Source organism: Mobula birostris, chromosome 9 (assembly GCF_030028105.1).
Source record: "Mobula birostris isolate sMobBir1 chromosome 9, sMobBir1.hap1, whole genome shotgun sequence".
NCBI classification, from domain to species: Eukaryota; Metazoa; Chordata; class Chondrichthyes; order Myliobatiformes; family Myliobatidae; genus Mobula; species Mobula birostris.
In genome coordinates, this window is record NC_092378.1 from 65182748 (window position 1) to 65202140 (window position 19393).

Consider the following 19393-nt stretch of genomic DNA (forward strand, 5'->3'; position numbering starts at 1 on the left):
TGTGACACGTGTTCGGATTTGGATACACTGCCGACAAGTATGTTATCCAGGTAAACAAAAAGAAAATCTATGTCTTTTAATACAGAGTCCATCAGCTGTTGGAAAGTCTCTGCTGCTTTTTTTAGCCCAAGTGGCATGCACAGGAAATCAAAGAGGCCAAAATGGGTTATCGCAGCTGATTTGGGAATGTCCTCCAAGCACACGGGTACCTGATGTTAGCCTCTAAGTAGAGCGACCTTGGAAAAACAATAACTTTCTGGCTAAATGTGCTGAAAAGTCTTGGATGAGTGGGACCGGGTAATGATCAGGGCTGGTGCCCTCGTTAGAGCATCTGTAATCACCACATGGGCGACAACCACCATTGGATTTAGGGACCATATGGAGGGGCCAAGCCCAGGGGCTATTGACTGGTGTACAATGCCGAGTCTTTTCATGTTAGTGCAGGCATGGACTGGTGGGCCAATTGTAGGAATGTGGTGCTCGATCCCGTGTTTTGTGTCTGTGGTGGAGAATGTGGGCTTGGTGAGGTCTGGGAGTTTTCCCGGTAGCCAAGTAAACTCACATGTGGTTGTCCATGCGCTTGCCAGAGTCGTTGTGGGGAACTTACTGGGAAGGCTAAATGCCATCCTTCATGTCCTGTAAGTCTGGATCCTGCTGTCATTGGCGGCCTCCAGTCAGGTTTTCTCACTCTTTGCCTTCTCATCAATAGTCGATTCTGGCAGCACCCTCACTTGAGCACCCGTGTCAGACAGGACGCATCACCCTGAAAGGGTGTCCGTAATGAACAGTAGACGACCCTGGCAGCTGGAACCCATGGTGTTCACACACCTCTGACATCCTGATGTGCTGGCACTGTTGAAGCTGCAAAGTGGTCAGTGCTGTCTGGAATCCATATTAAATTGCCTGTGGTAAAAACACAGGCTCGGTGTCACCTGTTTCACAGCTGCGGGCATCCTTATATTGGGGGCTTTGCTGACTGAGTTTGTAGAGGTAGGGAAAGTTGGAATGATGCATCACTGCTCAGCTGAGTGTAGACTATCAGCCATTTTCGCAAGTTCCCTATTGTCCTTCATGGGTGCATTAGTGAGGGCTATGTGGACTTGATCAGGCACTTGCTGCATGAGTGAAACCCTGTTCTTTTGCCCAGAATCACATGACGCAACATCCTTGCAAATCCCAGACTGAGAATTCATCAGCAGTTATTAATAAATGGATGTCTCAAAATAGCAAACACTTCACAATAATCTTATAATTTATAATAGACTGATTAGCAATTGCACGTGCATTGGTGTGGGTGTGTGTCTGTTTGTATATATATGTGTGTGTGTGTGTGTGTGTGCGTGTGTGAATGTCTGCGTGTATGTTGTGGGTTTTCACATGGGTGTGTGCATGTGTGCATGTTTGTGTACATGTGATTGCATATATGCCTGTGGGCGTGGGAGTGTGTGCATGCATGTGTGTGGATGTATGTGTGTATCTGTGTATGTACAGTACGTGTTTGCACGAATGTGCACCTGTGTTTCTACACATGAATGTTGTGGACATGCATATACATAAAAATGTGCGTGTATGCTTTTGTTTAAGAACTGTTACATAATCTCCCCAGCAGTTATACTGCAGGCATGTGTAGCAGCAGATGGAGTTCACGGCTCTGGTTCCTGCTCTCTGATAATTCCGAGGGGAGCCGGTTTGTTTCCCCATGGCTCTCAGAGTAAATATGCAAACATCCACAGCCCCCGAACTGCAGCCGTCCCCATTTACAACTAATCCACTGCTCATACTCTAAAGCTTCCTTTGATCTATTTTATTTCCTAATGAGTTAGAAAATCGACAGTAGTTCTGCGCCAAGGAAAGAAATTTTTAGCTCAAAACAACACTTGTGTCATTGAGATTGGGGAGAGAAGTTGGCTTTAGAAGGCAGAGTTAATAACATCGTTGTATAACAAGATGGTTTCCGTTTCATTGAAGACTGGCAGAAGTATGCTTTGACCATCTGCAACAACTTCTCCTGTCAGCTCCTAAAGAGGTATGGAAACAGGCTCTTCAACCCAACTGGTCCATGCCAACCAAGGTGTCCATTGTTAGCAGCACACACAAAATGTTGGAGGAACTCAGCAGGCCAGGCAGCATCCATGGAAAAGAGTAAAGAGTCGACATTCTGGACCTGCCTCAGTCACTTGAGGTATCTTGTTCTACATTAAGCACACTCTGGGTGAAAAATTATTCAGGTTCCTACTAAAACTCTCTGCTCTCACCCTAAACCTATGCCCTCAAGTTTTTGATTCTCCAACTCTTGGAAAGTCTGTGCACGTTCACCTTATCTATGCCCCTCATGATTTCCTCCCCCCCCCCGGGGTGGCACCTCACATAGCAGTTAGCGTATCATTATTACAGAACCAGCAATATAGATTCAATTGCCACTGTTCTCTGTAAGGAGTTTGTACATTCTCCCCATGACCATGTGGGTCTTCTCCGGGTGCTACGGTTTCCTCCACATTCCAAAGATGTAGGGGTTAATAGGTCACAATGTGTAATTGGGTGGCGCAGGCTCTGTAACCATACTCAATCTCTAAATAAAAATAAAATACAAGATTAAAGACCAGCTTCATGTCACATGTACATCGAAGCATACAGTGAAATGCATTGTTCCAAAGCTCAAAATTCAACCTCAAATTTATTATCGGAGTACATACATGTCACCACATACAACTCTGAGATACATTTCTGCAGGCATACTGAGCAAATCTATAGAATAGTAACTGTAAACAGGATCAAGGAACAACAAATTGTTCAAATGCAAATACAAATAAAGAACAAAAAATAACGAGAGCATGAAATAACAAAATAACGAGTCTTTAAAGTGAGACCAATGGTTGTGGGAACACCAGCAATAGAATGAGTATAGCTATCCCCTTTTGTTCAGAGCCTGATGGTTGAAGGGTAGTGACTGTTCTTGAACCTGGTGGTGCGAGTGCTGAGGCTCCTGCACCTTCCACCAGATGGCAGCAGTGAGAAAAGAGCATGGCCTGGGTGCTGAGGATCTTTGATGACGGATGCTGCTTTTCTATGGCAACATTTCATGTAGATGTGCTCAATGGTGGGGAGGGCTTTACCCATGATGTATTGGACCAAATCCACTACTTTTTGTAGGATTTTCCGCTTAAAGTCTTTGGTTTTCCCAGACCAGCTGTAGTGCAGCCAGTCAGCACACTTTCCATCACATATCTATAGAAGATTGCCAAGGTTTTTGATGACATGCCAAACCTCCACAGACTCCTGAGGAAATAGAGGTGCTGTTATGCTTTGTTTGCAATTTTATTTATATGATGGGTCCAGGACAGTTCCTCTTAGATAGTGACAGCCAGAAATTTAAAGTTACAGACCCTCTCCATCTCTGATGAGTACTGGCTCACGGGCCTCTGGTTTCCCTCCCCTGAAGTCTTCAATCAGTTCTTTAGTCTTGTTGACATTGAGTGAGAGGTTGTTGTTATTACACCACTCAGCCAAATTTTCAATCTCCCTCCTGTATGCTGATTCATCACCCCCTTTGATACGGCCCACAACAGTGATGTCGTCAGCAAACTTGAATAAGGTGTCGGAGCTGTACTTAGCCACACTGTCATAAGTTTAAAGAAAGTAGAGCAGGGGGCTAAGCACACATCCCCGTGGTGCTCCTGTACTGATGGAGATGGTGGAGGAAAAGTTTTTGCAAATCCAAACTGACTGCGGTCTGCAAGTGAGGAAATCCGGGATCTAATTGCGGAAGGACGTACTGAGGCCCAGGTCTTGGAGTTTACTGATTCGTTCTGAGGGGATGATGGTACTAAATGCTGATCTGTAATCAATAAAGAACATCCTGATGAATGCACCTTTGCTGTCCAGATGTTCCAGAGTTGTGTGAAGAGCCAATGAGATGGCACCTGTTGTAGATCTGTTGTGTCAGCTATCAACATGGTCCAAGGATGTGCAGCCCGCAACTGTTCCCACACTCCTGGTGTCAACACAGCTTAATAACTCATATATCTTTGGATTGTGAGAGGAAGTCAGATCTCCTAGAGGAAGCCCACGTAGTCTTGGGGAGAATGTACAAACTCCTTGCAGACAATGGTGTGAACTGGACTCTAGTCACTGGTGCTGTGAAGCACTACACTGACCACAACAGTACCATGCCACTTTCAGTTCCCCCATACCCTTGTACTCCCTCATCCCTCATAGTCCTCATGATCACCCCTCAGCTTCCTGCATGCAATGAAAAAAGTCCAACCTTTTGTCCTGGTCACCTGTCTACAGGAAGGATCCATAAGCTGGAAAGAGTACAGAGGAAATCTACAAGGACGTTGCTGGGATTTGAGGACCTGAGTTATAGAGAAAGGTTTAATAGGTTTGGACTTTATCCCCTGGAGCGTAGGAGAATGAGGGGAGATTTGATAGCGGTACTCAAAATTATGAGGGGTATAGATTGGGTAAATGCAAGCAGGCTTTTACACTGAGATTGGGTGAGACTAGAGCTGGAAGTCATAGGTTAAGGGTCAAAGGTGAAATATTTAGGGGGAACCTGAAGGGAAACCTTTTCACTCAGAGGGTGGTGCAAGCTGCCAGCCAAAATGGTGGATGGTTTCAAATTTATTATCAAAGTACATATATGTCACTATATACAGCCCTGAGATTCGTTCTCTTGCGGGCAATCATTGTAAATACAAGGAAAACAATAGTATCAATGAAAGACCACACCCAACAGGACAGAGAACAACCAGTGTTCTAAAGAAACAGAATGTGCAAATATAAAAAAGAAAGAGAATAGAAATAGTAATAATAATAATAATAAATAAACAATAACTATTGAGAACATGAAAACATGTGCCTTGAAAGTAAGTCCGTAGGTTGCAGGAACAGTTAGGTGATGGGATGATCGAAGTTGATTGAAGTTACCCCCTCTGGTTCAAGACCTTGTTGGTTGAGGGGTAATAACTGTTCCTGAACCTGGTGATGTGAGTCCTGAGGCTCCTGTACCTTCTACCTGCTGTAAGAGATCATGGTCTGGATGGCAGGTGTCGTTGATGACGGATGCTGCTTTCCTGCAACCACACTTTGTGTAGATGTACTCAATGGTCGGGAGGGCTTTACCCAGGATAGACTGGGCCAGATCCACTTGGGGTGACGGTAGGCAAATTGGAGTAGATCCAAGTTGCTCCTTTGGCAAGAATTAATATGTTTCACCACCAACTTCTCAAAGCACTTTATCTTTTTGGTTTTTCTGTGTGGGAGGATCTGTTAATTTTTGTCTATGAGAGAGGGGTAGGGGGTTTGATGCTATAGACACTGTTCTTTTCTGTGACGGAGGGGTTTGGGGGGTTTGATGTTATTGTCAGTTTTTTTGTGAAGGAGGGGTTTGGGGGTTTGATGTTATTGTCACTGTTTTTTTGTGAGGGAGGGGTTTGGGGTTTGGTGTTATTGTCACTGTTTTTTTGTGAGGGAGGGGTTTGGGGGTTTGATGTTATTGTCAGTTTTTTTGTGAGGGAGGGGTTTGGGGGTTTGATGTTATTGTCAGTTTTTTTGCGAGGGAGGGGTTTGGGGGTTTGATGTTATTGCCACTGTTTTTTGTGAGGGAGGGGTTGGAGGGTTTGGAGTTTGTGAATTTTATTTCTTTTTCCTTTTTGTGCAGGGAGGGGGTTGATATCTTCTCTTTCAATGACTCCCATGTGTTTTTTTGTATTTCATGGCTGTCTGGAGAAGATGAATATCAGAGTTGTATTATACATGCATACTTTGACAATAAAAATTGAACCCCTAAACCTTTAAGTGCTTTTGGATGATAGTCATTGAGGTAGGCTATCATGGTCTTCTTAGGTACCATCATAATCTCGCCATTTAAGAGAAGTTTGGATAAGTACATGAATGAGAGAGGTACAGACGGCTACAGTATGTTCTGGGTGTGGGTCTAAAGGACTAGACTGAATAATAGTTCAGCAAAAAGAAGGTGGGCTGTTTGCTCTATTACTTTATGACTCTATGATCTACTCAATCCTTCTCCATAATTGAGTTCCTATTGTGGGGGTCTATCATGAGTTAAAATTTTCACTATCAACAGGGCTGGTGGAACCATGACTCATTGGGTGATAATGTTGGTATTGAGTTAGAAGTTTGGGAGTCTACCACACTCAAATGGACTTGTGCACCAGACTCCAACCAGTGTCATACTGATGGAGTGGTGCGGTGTCAGGAATACTCTCTTTTGGATGAGGTGTTAAACCAAAGTTGCATCTGCTCTTTCAGGTGGAAGTTAGGGGTTCATGCTGCTACTTTAAGCAAAGCCTGAAGCCAATTTTGGTACCTCAATCAACCACAGAAACATCATGAATTATCTGATGGGACTACCGTTAATGGGACTTTGCTGTATGGCAGTGCCAAAACCTTAGCTGCATTGCAATATTTATTTATTTGTTTGCTTGTTTGTTATTTATCTCTGAGTACATGTATTTATTATTACATTTTGTATTTGCAGTTTGTCTTTTTTGCACATTGGTCGTTGGTCACTCTTTGTGTAGTTTTTCTTTAATTCTATTGTATATCTAGGTTCTACTGTGAATTCCTGCAAGAAAATGCATCTCAGGGTAGTACATGCTGACATATACGTAGTTCGCTTTTAAATTTACTTTGAGCTTTGAAATTTGAGCATTGATCACTCTAGCAGTTTAATGAAATTTAAGTTGGTACTCTGGCTATCGGTATTGGTAATGGTTTATTATTGTCACATGTACAAAGATACAGTGAAAAGCTTGTCTTTACATTGTTCATACGGATCAAATCATTACACAGTGCACTGAGCTAGAACATAGAACACCACAGCACAGTACAGGGCCTTGAGCCCATGATCTTATGCTAACCTTTTAACCTACTCCAAGATCAATCTAACCCTTCCCTCCCACATAGTCCTCCATTGTGCAATTAACCATGTGCTTTGCTGAGAATTTCTTAAATGTCTCTAATCTGCCTCTATCACCACCCTTGGCAGGGTGTTCCATGCATCCACCACTCTCTGTGTAAAAAACTTCCATCTGACATCCCACTATACTTTCCTGTAATCACTTTAAAATTATGCCCCCTTATATTAGCCATTTCCGCACTGGGAACAAGTCTCTGGCTGTTCACTTTACCTTTGCCTCCTATCATCTTGTATCCAAGGACTGCTGTGTGTTAAGTGCCGAAGCTTTTGCTATATTGCACCATTGATCAGTCCAATGGATTAGTGGAATTTAAGATTAGTTCTATTGGTATTGATATTGTACTGAAATTGGTTTATTGTTGTCACATGTATCAGGTTTAGTATATGTTGTGAAATTTGTTGCTTTGTAGCAGCAGTACATTGCAATACATAATAATAAAAAACTATACATTACTATATATATATATATATATATATAATATATAATTAAATATGTAGTGCAAAAAGAGAGGAAAATTACTGAGGTAGTGTTTGTGGATTCATTGTCCATTCAGAAATTTGATGGTGGAGGGAAGAAGCTATTGCAGTTTTGATGAGTGTGTGCATTCAGGCTCCTGTACCTTCTCCTTGATGGTAGCAATGAGAAGAGGGCATGTCCTGGGTGATGGGGTCCTTAATGATGGATGCCACCTTTTTGAGGCATCGCCTTTGCAAGTGTCCTGAATGTTGGGTGGCCTAGTGCCCATGGTGGGGCTGGCTGAGTTTACAATCTTCTGCAGCTTTTTACAATCCTGTGCAGTGACGCCTCTAAACCAGATGGTGATGTAGAATGCTCTCCATGGTACATCTGTAGAATCTGCATAGAGTAGGTAACATCTACTGTACAATTGCCCGCCGTCACCACAGATCAAGGCAGCAATTGTGGAGAAGTTACAGAGTTACATAGCACACAATTAGACCCCTTGGCCCATCAAGCCCATGCTGATTATCACGTAAAATCAGCCAGATCGTCATTGGCACTAAGCATTTATATGAAATATGACTGAAGTATGAAATATTAAAACATAAAAAAGTAGTACAAAAAGAGAACAATAATAGTGAAATAGTGGTCATGGATTCATTGTCTGTTCAGGAATCTGACGGTGGAGGGGAGGAAGCTGTTTCTAAAATGTTGAGTGTGTATCTTTCGTCTCCTGATGGTAACATTGAGGAGAGGGCATGTCCTGGGTGGTGGGGGTCTGCACTCTCCCCAGTACAATGACATTCTCTTTACAGTGTATCAACCAGAACTGCACATATGGTACTCCAGCCATGGCCTAACTAACATTTTATGAAGTTGTAGATAATGCTGATAACATGGGGTGGCATGGTGATGTAATGATTTACCGCAGCAGCAGCAGCTAGTCTTCCATTCATGCTGCTGTACGTGCTTCCTGTGTTTCCCCTGGTGATCCAGTTTCCTCCCACAATCCAAAGACGTACTATATGGAAATCCAGACGTACTGTATGGGTTAAGGTTAGTAAGTTGTGGGTATGCTATGTTGGCATCACAGGCATGGCAACACTGATTTTGGCCCAAAACATCAATTGCTTATTCCTCTCCATAGATGCTGAGTTTCTCAAGAATGTTGTGTGTGTTGCTCTGGATTTCCGGCATCTGCAGAATCTCTTGTGTTTTTCACTGTATCTTTATACATGTGTCAGTATTAGACCAATTACCAATGCTGAGAGCTGAGGAGGCTCCGAGGTGATTTCACTGACAGAGTAGATGGATTTTTAGCCTGACGGGGTGTCTAGAATCAGAGGGAGTGGGTTGAATGAAGGGGATCAATTGTTTTTGGATATTATTATGTGGACTGGGGTTGTAGAGGAAAATGACGTTGGAGTTCAGCTGTGGTATTATTGAACATAAGGGAGGGGCAAGGGGCCAACTGGCCTCCTCCTGGGGTTACTTCTGATGGTGTCAAGATCCTGGGAAAGGAATTGTGTGTGTGTGTGTGTGAGTGAGTGACATTGTGTTGTGAGTGAGTGAGGAAGTGTGTGTGTGTGTGTTTGTGAGTGCACTCTGTACTCACTCTCACACACACACTTACAGACACACAGAAACTCACATACCTAATTTTACTCACACACTCAGCAACATCCACACACATCCATACACAACACACACTCAGAAGCACACTCATATACTAACACATACACACACTGTCGACACACATTCACAATATACAAATACACTTACACACATCTCAGCTACCAACATTCATACACTAACGTACAAATACGAACACACACAGACACACACACACTGACAACCACTCCATCTACACACGTCCACACTCACACGCTTTTACATCACACACACACACACACACACACACTCACACACGCACTCACACACACGCGCGCGCACACACACACACACACACACACACGATCCCATCTATAGGAAGTTCTCCCCTACCGACGAGAGGCTGGCATGAACGCAGACATCCCTCTGAATGTCACTTGCAGGAACTCTGAAACGTGGGGCTGGGGAAGGACGAGCAAACCCCTCTGCCGGCTCATCGCCGCTGAATGATCTATTCTATGCCAAGCAGCGCCCTGCCCGTGTCCAATCAGACAGGAGGAGCCGGTGATGCAGCGCTCCCTCACTGGAGGGTGAGCGGGGAACTGCAGTGTACCGGCGCTGTGTGGTCCCCTCCCTCCCCGCGCTCCCTATAAAGCCATTCGCTTCTTGTCAGGAGGATACTGAACTCAGTTATAGTGGAGGCACCGCCAGCCACTGCCCTGGCCAGGTGAAGCGTGCGGTTCTTTCATCTGCTTCCCCGAGAACCCGCGGGCAGACCGTTTAATAAAGCGGGGGCATTATTACAGGTAAGAGCCTGTGTTCTTAATGTGCTGCCTTCGGTGCTGGGAAGATGCAGTTTGTTAAAGCATATTCCGGGCGCCTCCGGATCCCTTTATCGGAACCCTGTTTGTGCTGTGTGTGTGTGTGTGCGTGCGTGTGTGTGTGTGTTGTGGATGAGAAAGAGAGAGGGAGAATTGTCCAATTCAAGTCAAGATACCGCTGGATGCATTATGTCCGGTGTCACTCCCCCGTGTGTGTTTGAGACTCTACGAAGGGTGGAAGCTGACGGTACAAAGTTGTAGCTGACTCCGGTCATGAGGCGGATCGGAGGACGCCGTCTCCCCCGACCACTCAGGAGGAGGAGGAGGGTAGTGCTGGGGGTCGGGGAGGAGATCATGCATCCTTCCCCGAGTTTGAGTTGGAATATTTCTGGTTGAGAATGAGTAGCCGTTGCTTCTGCCCTGCAAGCAGGTCATTTGAAGAGACAAGTCTCCGGTTGTGACTCACCTTTCTCTTTGGTACGGGCCAGAGCGGGGAGCTTGCTGGAAAATATTTTCCCGGGCTAGCGATAATCGGCAAATAGGAGACGTATGAGGGGAGAGACCCTCTCCATCTTACGAGATACATCTTTCCTTTACAGTCACATCCATGGCATCGGAGCTCTTGAAGAGGGAGATAGGGTGGTGACAAATACTGCCTTAAAGTGCCCATGGAGATCGTGGGTACAGTTCGCCTCTGCCGTGGGAGACGTCTTTGCTCCCAAACCGTGCACGATCGGTGAAGCTTTTCAATGCAGAATCAATGGGCTGGATCGACGGCGAGCGTGCGGGAAGTTCCCTGATCTGGAAGTCTCTTTCCTCTGTGGTCATCGGGGCACAATTGGAGAAAGATTGGGTAGCTCATTCTCACTTAGTCCAGTGTCTCTCATGGCCGTACTGATGGCCCAACGCTGGCCAGACTCTGACCCGTATAATGTGAGCCCGTCCTAGCGGGGGTCTCGCAGAATAAAAGAGAAAAGTTAAATAAAGTAGGATAAGATCTTAACTTCAAACTTTCATCAGGAAGATAAAAAACTGTATTAAATTCCGGGGAGAAGCCAAGGCCGTGTTTGTGTATGTGTGTGTGGGTGGGCGTGCTAAGCGTTAACTGCGCCGGAATATCCCGCAGAAGGCTGGCAGGTGATGATCCAACCTCACCAGTCCGACCCGGGAGAGGACGAGAGAGGTGAGATGGTGAGCTGGTGGGGAGAGCGAGAGAGTCCAGGTTTCTGGCCCCCCTTCGCGATTCCCCAATTGATGACAACTCGAATGGCTTAGAGTTAAAATCTGAGTTCAGATTCCACCCACTCTCAGTCACGGAGGTCTGAGGGTAATTTGATCAGAGTTTACAGAGGCTGGGGGTGCATACTAAAGGGATTTACGAAGACTAAACTACCCCTCCCACTATAAAGAGATTAAGAATAGGGAGTCGGGGTTAGATGCAGTTTTGTCACTTGGAAGCGAAGTCGGAGAGGCTTCTTCTGCCCGCCTGGAGTTCTCCACAAAATGCTTGGCTCTACCTTCGACAATGCAAGCACAGAGTAGATTCTGTCGCTCCCATTTTAGGAAGAACCGGGCATCTGGAAGGACGGTTGTAAACATCGTGTGTACGCTCAGTAGCCACATCATTTGGTACCTCTTGTACCTAATAAAGTGGCCACTGAGGATATGTTCAAGGTCTTCTGCGGCTGTAACCCATCCACTTCAAGACTTGTGCGTTCAAAAATGCTCTTCTGCACACCACTGTTGTAACGCGACGTTATTTGAGTCACTGTCGCCTTCCTGTCAGCTTGAACCAGTCTGAGCATTCTCCTCTGACCTCTCTCATTAACAAGGCATTTTTGCCCACAGAACTGCAGCCCACTGTACGTTTGTTTGTTTGTTTTTTTCACTCCACTCTCTGTAAACTCTAGAGACTGTTATGTGTGAAAATCCCAGAAGATCGGCTGTTTCTGAGATACTCAAACCACCCCATCTGGCATCAACAATCATTCCACTGTCAAAGTCACTTAGATCACAATTCTTCCCCATTCTGATGTTTGGTCTGAACAACAACTGAACCTCTTGGCCACGTCTGCGTGCTTTGAAGCATTGAGTTGCTGCCACATGATTGGCTGATTAGATGTTTGCATTAATGATCAGGTGTACCTAATAAAGTGGCCTCTGAGTGTGTTTGCTCTGCAGTGATGAATATAGATTCCAAATTGGTCGGATGTCAAACAGGTGCTTGGCTCAGTCCTATCTCTTTGGATTGTAGTCATAGTAGTTCCCTGAGAAACAAACACTGCTTATTTGATTATGATGTACCATGTAAATGCCTCCTGTCTGAAGTACTCCTAGTTGTATGTTATAGAACATAGAACTGTTAAGCACAGGAACAGGACCTTTGGCCCATAATGTTATGCTGAACTGATTAAATTAGTAACCAAATGGCCAAATAAGCTAATTTCTTCTGCCTACACAATGTCCATATCCTTTCATTTTTCTCACATTCATGTGTCTATTTAAAATTCCCTGATGTGTCAGCCTCTACCACAACCCCATACAGGGCATTCCAGGCACCCACTACTCTCTGTCTTTATAAAGAAAACCTTGCCCTAACATCTCCTTTGAAATTGCCCCTCTCACTTTAAAAGCACACCCTCTGATGTGAAACATTTCAACCCTTGTAAATGCAGAATATTCCTTAAACTGAAACGGTGAACCTGTTTCAGTGTTCTCGCTGGATAGTTTGCACCTTGCATAGGGATTGCCATGAGCCGGTGATTCATTTGTGCATTTCCTTCAGTTGTTGCTGTGTGCAGTTATCAGAGGAATGTTAAAGTACGATTTATCTAAATGCTTTCCTTTTGGTTATTATTTCCATTTATCTTCCAACAATATTTCACTGTCAACTGCTCCAATCAAATATTTGCTCTTGAAATAATACTAGGTTTTACTCATCTCATTTAGTTCCGTTAATTTGTTCTCACTTCATGTCAAAGGATTCAGGATTTTGCTCATTCCTGAGACTTGAAGGCCATAAAACGTGGGAACAGAATTAGGCCATTCAGCCCATCGAGTCCTCTCTGCCATTCCAACATAGCTGATTTATTATCCCTCTCAACCCCGTTCTCCTGCCTTCTCTCCATAACCTATGATGCTCTTACCAGTCAAGTACCTATCAGCCTCTGCCTTAAATATATCCAATGACTTGGTCTCCACAGATATTCATTACTCTCTGGCTGAAGAAATGCCTCCTCATCTCTGTTCTAATGGGACATTCTTGTATTCTGAGACTATGCCTTCTGGTCCTAGATTCACATACTACAGTAAATAGCCTCTCCATGTCCAGTCTATCTAGGCCAGAGATTCCCACCCTGGGGTCCATGGACCTCTTGCTTAATGGTATCAAGGTGCAAGGTTCATTTATTATCAAAGCGTGTATCCATATACAACTTGGAATTTGTATTGAAATTGGTATTGGTTCATGGCATGAAGGTTGGGAACCCCTGGCCTAGGCTCTTCAGTATTCAACAGGTTTCAGTGAGATTCCCCCTTCATTCTTCTAAACAGCAGTGAGTATAGGCCCAGAGCCATCAAACGCTCTGGTTCAAAACAAAGAAGTCTAGTGATGTTCCTTTACTTGGAATGACGTGATGACTTGTTTAGCTACAGCCTTGTTTCTGCCTGTGATTGGGTTTTCAAAAAACCCAGTTACTTTTAGAGACGTCCTGGGCCTAAATGTTTATCTGTCATAGAACAGAGCATTATAGCACAGTACTGGCCCTTTGGCCTACAATGTTGCACCTATCCGAGTTTCTTGAATGTCCCTAGTGCATCTGCCTCTATCACTACCACTGTCAGCCATCCAAACACCCACCAGTAGTATTAAAATAAGGCAACATTAAAACATTAGACACACAAATGATAAAATTGGAAGGTTATGTGGGAGGGAGGGTTTAGATTGATCTTAGAGTAGGTTAAAATGCCAGCACAACATTGTGGGCTGAAGGGCCTGTATTGTGCTGTAAACAGGATACAGGGTCTCCCACCTTTGTTGTGGGAACTGGTGTGCACAAATTTATTATTGAATTTTCTACATTTTTTCTTCAATATGCACCATTGACTTTAGAGGTTCTGAAAGGCTGAAAATTAATCTTCATTTCAACATCCTTTAAAGATGAACATTGGCTGGATAAGGTGGGCTCGATGAGGGCTGAGTGGATTGATGGGTATGGTGATTGGTATCTCCTAAGCTGGAGAGAGCAATGGACAAGTGAGATGGTCCATTTATTATTAAAGGGAAGTAAAATATTTTGGATGTACTCCACAACTGCATTTAATTCTTCTTGTCCCTTTTGGGGAAGAGGATGTGGAGGCTCTGGAATGGGTGCAGAAGAGTATAAAGACAAAGATTAGCTTTGTCACGTGTGTATATATAGAAATATCAAAACATATAATGGGATGCGTCATTTGCATCGTTGTTTGTGATGTGCTGGGGGCAGCTCGCAAGATTTGTCACACTTCCAGTGCTAACATAACTTGCCAACAGCTCACTAAACATGGCCATATCTCTTTGGAATTTGGAAGGAAACCCATGCAGTCACCTGGTGAACATAGAAACTCCATACAAGCAGCAGCGGGAATCGAACCCTAATCAGTGATCGCTGGCACTGTAAAGCGATTGCACTGACTGCTACGCTGTCACGTCATCCAGGTGGGATTCTGTCAGGATTCGAGGATATGAACAATCGAGAAAGGTACAGCTTGGGCTGTTTACTCTGGACTGTCAGCCTGAGGGGAAATGTGATAGAAGTCTGTAAGATTATGAGAGCACAGATAGAGTAGATAGCTGGTATCTCTTTCCAGGGTAGAAATGTGAATGCCTGCGAGAAAATGATTGTCATATGGTGACATATACAAGATATACTTTGAACTTTGAGATGTCTAATGCTAAAGGGAACGTACTTAAGATGAGAGGGCAAGTTCAAAGGAGGCGTGCAAAGCAACTCTGTGATACAGGGAGGCAAGGGTGCCTGGAGAATGTACTGACAGGGGTGGTTGTAGAGGCAAATACAATAGAGGCATTTATAGGCACAAAAATGGGCAGCAAATGGAGGGATATAGACATTGTGTAGGCAGAAGTGATGTTTAGTTAGACATTAGGCGTTTATTTACCATTTTAATTAGTTCAGCACAACATCATGGGTCAGAGGGCCGATTCCTGTGCTGTATGTTCTATGTAGAATAAACCTCTGTTGTCTCTGGCTAAATGTGAGGGTGGATTCAGTTGCCTGAGAGGTACTTTTGATTCCAGGTAATACGCAGGGAACGATTCAAGAGAACGATTGGAACAGACTGATGCTCTCCCTGGTCAGGAAAGATTTGACAGCCTGTGTTATCTTTTAGAACGAACAAGACTAAGGATTGACATGATGGATTGGACCTGGTAGATAGGCATTGTATGCTAAGCTAATTAAAGGATTTGAATAAATGAAGACATTTCCAGTCACGTGTGTGTGAGACCATAACCAGATGCTTTGATAATAAAGATGCAAGTTTGGTAAATTTGTTTGTTATTGCCACATGTACTAAGGTACAGTCAAAAGCGTTGTTTGGCATGCCATCCATATAGATCATTTCATTATAACAGTGTATCAAAGCAGGACCGGCGAAAAGTAATGACTGAATGGAGAAGGTAATGTTACAGCTACAGAAAAAAGGCAGTGTAGGCAGGCAACATGGTACAAGAACCATGTCAAGGTACGTTATGGAGTCAAAAGCCTTTTATCATTCAGGGAGTCCTATAACAGCAGAATAGAAGCTGTCGTTGAGCCTGGAGGTAAGTGCTTTCAGTCTTTTGTATCATCTGTCTGATGGCAAGGGGGAGAAGAGTGAATGACCAGGGTGGGAGGGGTTTTTGATAATGTCTCCGTGACACATCGAGCTCTCTCTGGTTTCTTGTGGTTTTGGGCAGACCAGTTACCATAGCAAGCCAGAAAGGATGCTTTCAATGGTGCCACTGTAAAAAACTGGTGACGGTCATGCTGAGGAAGTGGAGACACTTCCTCAGCATTCTCGGACAGGGTGATTGTGTGGCTGGACAACATTATATCCAGTATTGGGAGAAATTCTTGTCGCAGGGTGATGCAGTTGAGGTGAACGTCAGATGTAGTTAACAAACAGGAGAAACAGGACTAAGAAGGGAGAAGGGAGAAGACATTCTGTTACTGCGTATCAACAATAAATGTTGTTCCACCTGCTAGCTTGAAATCACACGACCACATCTACTGCTCTAGCTGAGGCAGGAAGAGGGTTGCAAACCCTGCCAGCTCCATTACGTTCCCAGGATTGTGGACATCTTCAAAAGGCAATGCTCCATCCTTCATTGAGGACCTCCCCCCACCACCCAGCACATGGCCTCTTCTCATTACCACCATCAGGAAGGAGGTACAGGAGCCTGAAGACACACTCAATGTTTTAGGAACGGCTTCTTTCCCTCCCCCATCAGATTTCTGAACGGTCCATGAAGCCTCACGGTTTTTGCTCTCTTTTTGCACTATTTGGCTATATATTATACATCATTATATTTTATTTATTTAGAGATAGTGTGTGAAACAGGCCCTTCCGGCTCCAATGAGCCACACCGCCCAGCAACGCAACTATTTAATGCCAGCCTGATCACTGGACAATTTACAATGAGCCGACTAACCTGTACAGCCTCGGAATGTGGGAGGAAACCGGAGCACCCAGAGGAAGCCCACGCATTCAGGGGAAGACGTACAGACTCCTTACAGATGGTGCCGGAACTGAACTCTGAACTCGGGTACCCCAAGCGCTAACTGCTATGCCACAGTGGCGCCCTTATTAATCTGATGTACATTACAATGTTACAATTATATATGTGTTAATTATTATATATATATAACATTAAGAACATTGTAATGCAATATATATACAGTGCATTACAATATCATAAATTACAATAAGAATTTGTATATTCATATTATAATTTATTATATTTTGTGTATTGTACTGTAATACTGCTGTAAAACAGCAAATATCAGTGATAATAAACCTGATTCTGAGAAGTAAGGATGAATATTTTATACAATGAGACAAAATTTGTTACTTATTATCTGTTGAATTGATTTTTTGTTGTAACAAGAGGATGGTGAAATGTAACACTCTGTTCCAGGAGATGTAACCGAAGCTCTGTTATTAATAGCTCTTCCAGACGGAGATCAAGGGTCCAGAACATCTGATCATGGGCTCTCTAAAGTTTCCTTCAGTGCATGGCTTTCTAAGGATTTAACCAGGTCAACCAGGAGAACATGCTGACAGCTGCCTGATGAAGGAGAGGGTCAATATCTTTAAATCATTTACATTATTGTATCAGAGGATCTGTCCCGGGACCAGCAGGTAAGTGCCATCACAAAGAAGACCTCTACTTCCTTAGAGGTTTGCAGAGATTTGGCATGTCACCTACAACTTTGACAAACTTCTATAGATGCTCAGTGGAGAGTATCCATCACAGCCTGATATGGAAACACCAATGCCCAGGAACAGAAACGCCTGGAGAACATGGTGGATACAGCCCAGTCCATCACAGGCAAAGGCCTCCCCGCCATTACGTACATTTACAAGGAGCACTGGCACGAGAAAGCAGCACCCATCATTGAGGACTCCCACCATCCAGGCTATGCTTCCTTCTCACCTCTACCACCGTACAGGAGGTCCAGGAGTCTTGTGTCCCACACCATCAGATTCAGGAACAGTTACTACCCCACAAACATCAGGCTCCTGAACCACGGTGGATAACTTCACTCACCACAACAGTAAATTGATGAAACCTACAGGCTCTGTTTCAAGTCCTCAGTATTATTTATTTGTGTATATTTTAACATTTGCACAATCACTCTTCTTTTGCACATTGGTTGTTTGTCAATGTTTCTTTAAAGTTCAAGGTAAATTTATTATTAAAGTATGTACTGTAGATGTCATCAAGTACTGCCCTGAGATTTATTTTCTGGAAGGCATTCACAGTGGTACAAAGAAATACAATAGAATCAGTGAAAAACTACAGACAAAGACTGGCAACCAATGTGCAAAAGTCAAACTGTGCGAATACAAAAATACCAATAATAAAAATAAATCAGTAAATAATATATTTATGTACATAAATTCTATGTGTTTCATTTTTCCTGTAAACCTCTGCAAGAAAATGAATTTCAAGGTAGAATATGGTAACATATACATATGTAGATAATACATTTACTTTGACTTTGAGTGGCTCTGTATTTCCAAATATATAGTCATTTTGGCTGGGATGTTACCAAGGATTTGTCTCCTAAAGGCTGCAAGCTGTCTCATGGAAACCAAGTCTCCACATCCAGCCTTGCCTGTCTTTGACAAATGAGTCATTAAAGCTTCATCAAGTTTCTGCTGCTGAGAATCTTATTTGATTTATTTCTTTTATTGTTCAATCCTATTTGTACTTCTGAGAGCAAATTGTCCTTTAATGTACTTTAATTCAATTTCTTGTGCTTTTAGCTCAATAGGTACACACCACACGATTGAGAACACAGAAACTCCTCTGAATACAGGTCCAGGGGAAGGTCAAACACCTGTGCACCACAGAGGACTAATGTAGAGATATATAAAGGTAGGGGGTATCGGTTAAGTGGTGCCTGAGAAAGAAGAGTGCAGTTGGAATTTGCAGCTCTGAGTGGGAAACAGAGGCAACCACTCTCAATTCTCATTAGAGGCTACTCACTCTCTTGGGTGTAGTTAAAGTGGAAGTTGTTAGGTTCTTGATTAAAAGTTCAATGTAAATTTATTATCGAAGTACATTTGCTTTATGTCACCATATACAACCCTGAAATTCATTGGCTAGCCAGCATACTCAATAACCCCAGAAAAGAATAATAACCATAACAGAATCAGTGACAGGCCACTCCAACTTGGGCATTCAACCAATGTACAAACGACAACAAACTGTGCAAATACTAGAAGAAAAATAAATAAATTAAAGAATATCAAGAACGTGAGATGAAAAGTCATTGAAAGTGAGTCTGTACATTGTGGAATGTTTAATTGACGGGACAAGGGAAATTGAGTGAAATTACCCCTTTTAGTTCAAGAGCCTGATGGTTGAGGGGTAATTGTGGTGTGAGTCCTGAGGCTCCTGTACCACCTTCCTGATGGCAGCATCGAGAAGAGAGCATGGCCTGGGTGGTGGGTAGAGTCTTTGATGATGGATGCTGCTTTCCTGCAACAACGTTTCTTGTAGATGTGCTGAATGGTGGGGAGGTCTTTAACTATGACGGGCTGTTTCAAAGGTTACAGGGAGATTGTTTTTAGGAGATATTCAGATAGGCACATGAATGGGAGGAAACTAGGTAAACTAGGTAGTACAATCACTCAAGTTGAGTAAGATGTTCTCCTAAGGGGTTGTCTGTAGTGGCTGATACAGATCCACATAATCTGGAAGGAAATTGAACCCCAATCTTACATCTTACACTGTAGAGCATTGCATTAACCACTACTCTACTGTGCCAACCCATTCTGGAACAACAT

At 43.6% G+C, this 19393-nt stretch overlaps 1 protein-coding gene across 1 annotated transcript in view; it reads left to right on the top strand.

The window, feature by feature from the left end:
• The first annotated feature begins 9715 nt into the window (after window positions 1–9715).
• The window catches only part of syt1a (synaptotagmin Ia), a 634808-nt gene continuing 625130 nt past the window's right edge, over window positions 9716–19393 (top strand). The window contains exon 1 of the mRNA XM_072269450.1: window positions 9716–9820. The gene's annotated coding sequence lies outside the window, so the exon portion shown is untranslated. The remainder of the gene's footprint in view (window positions 9821–19393) is intronic.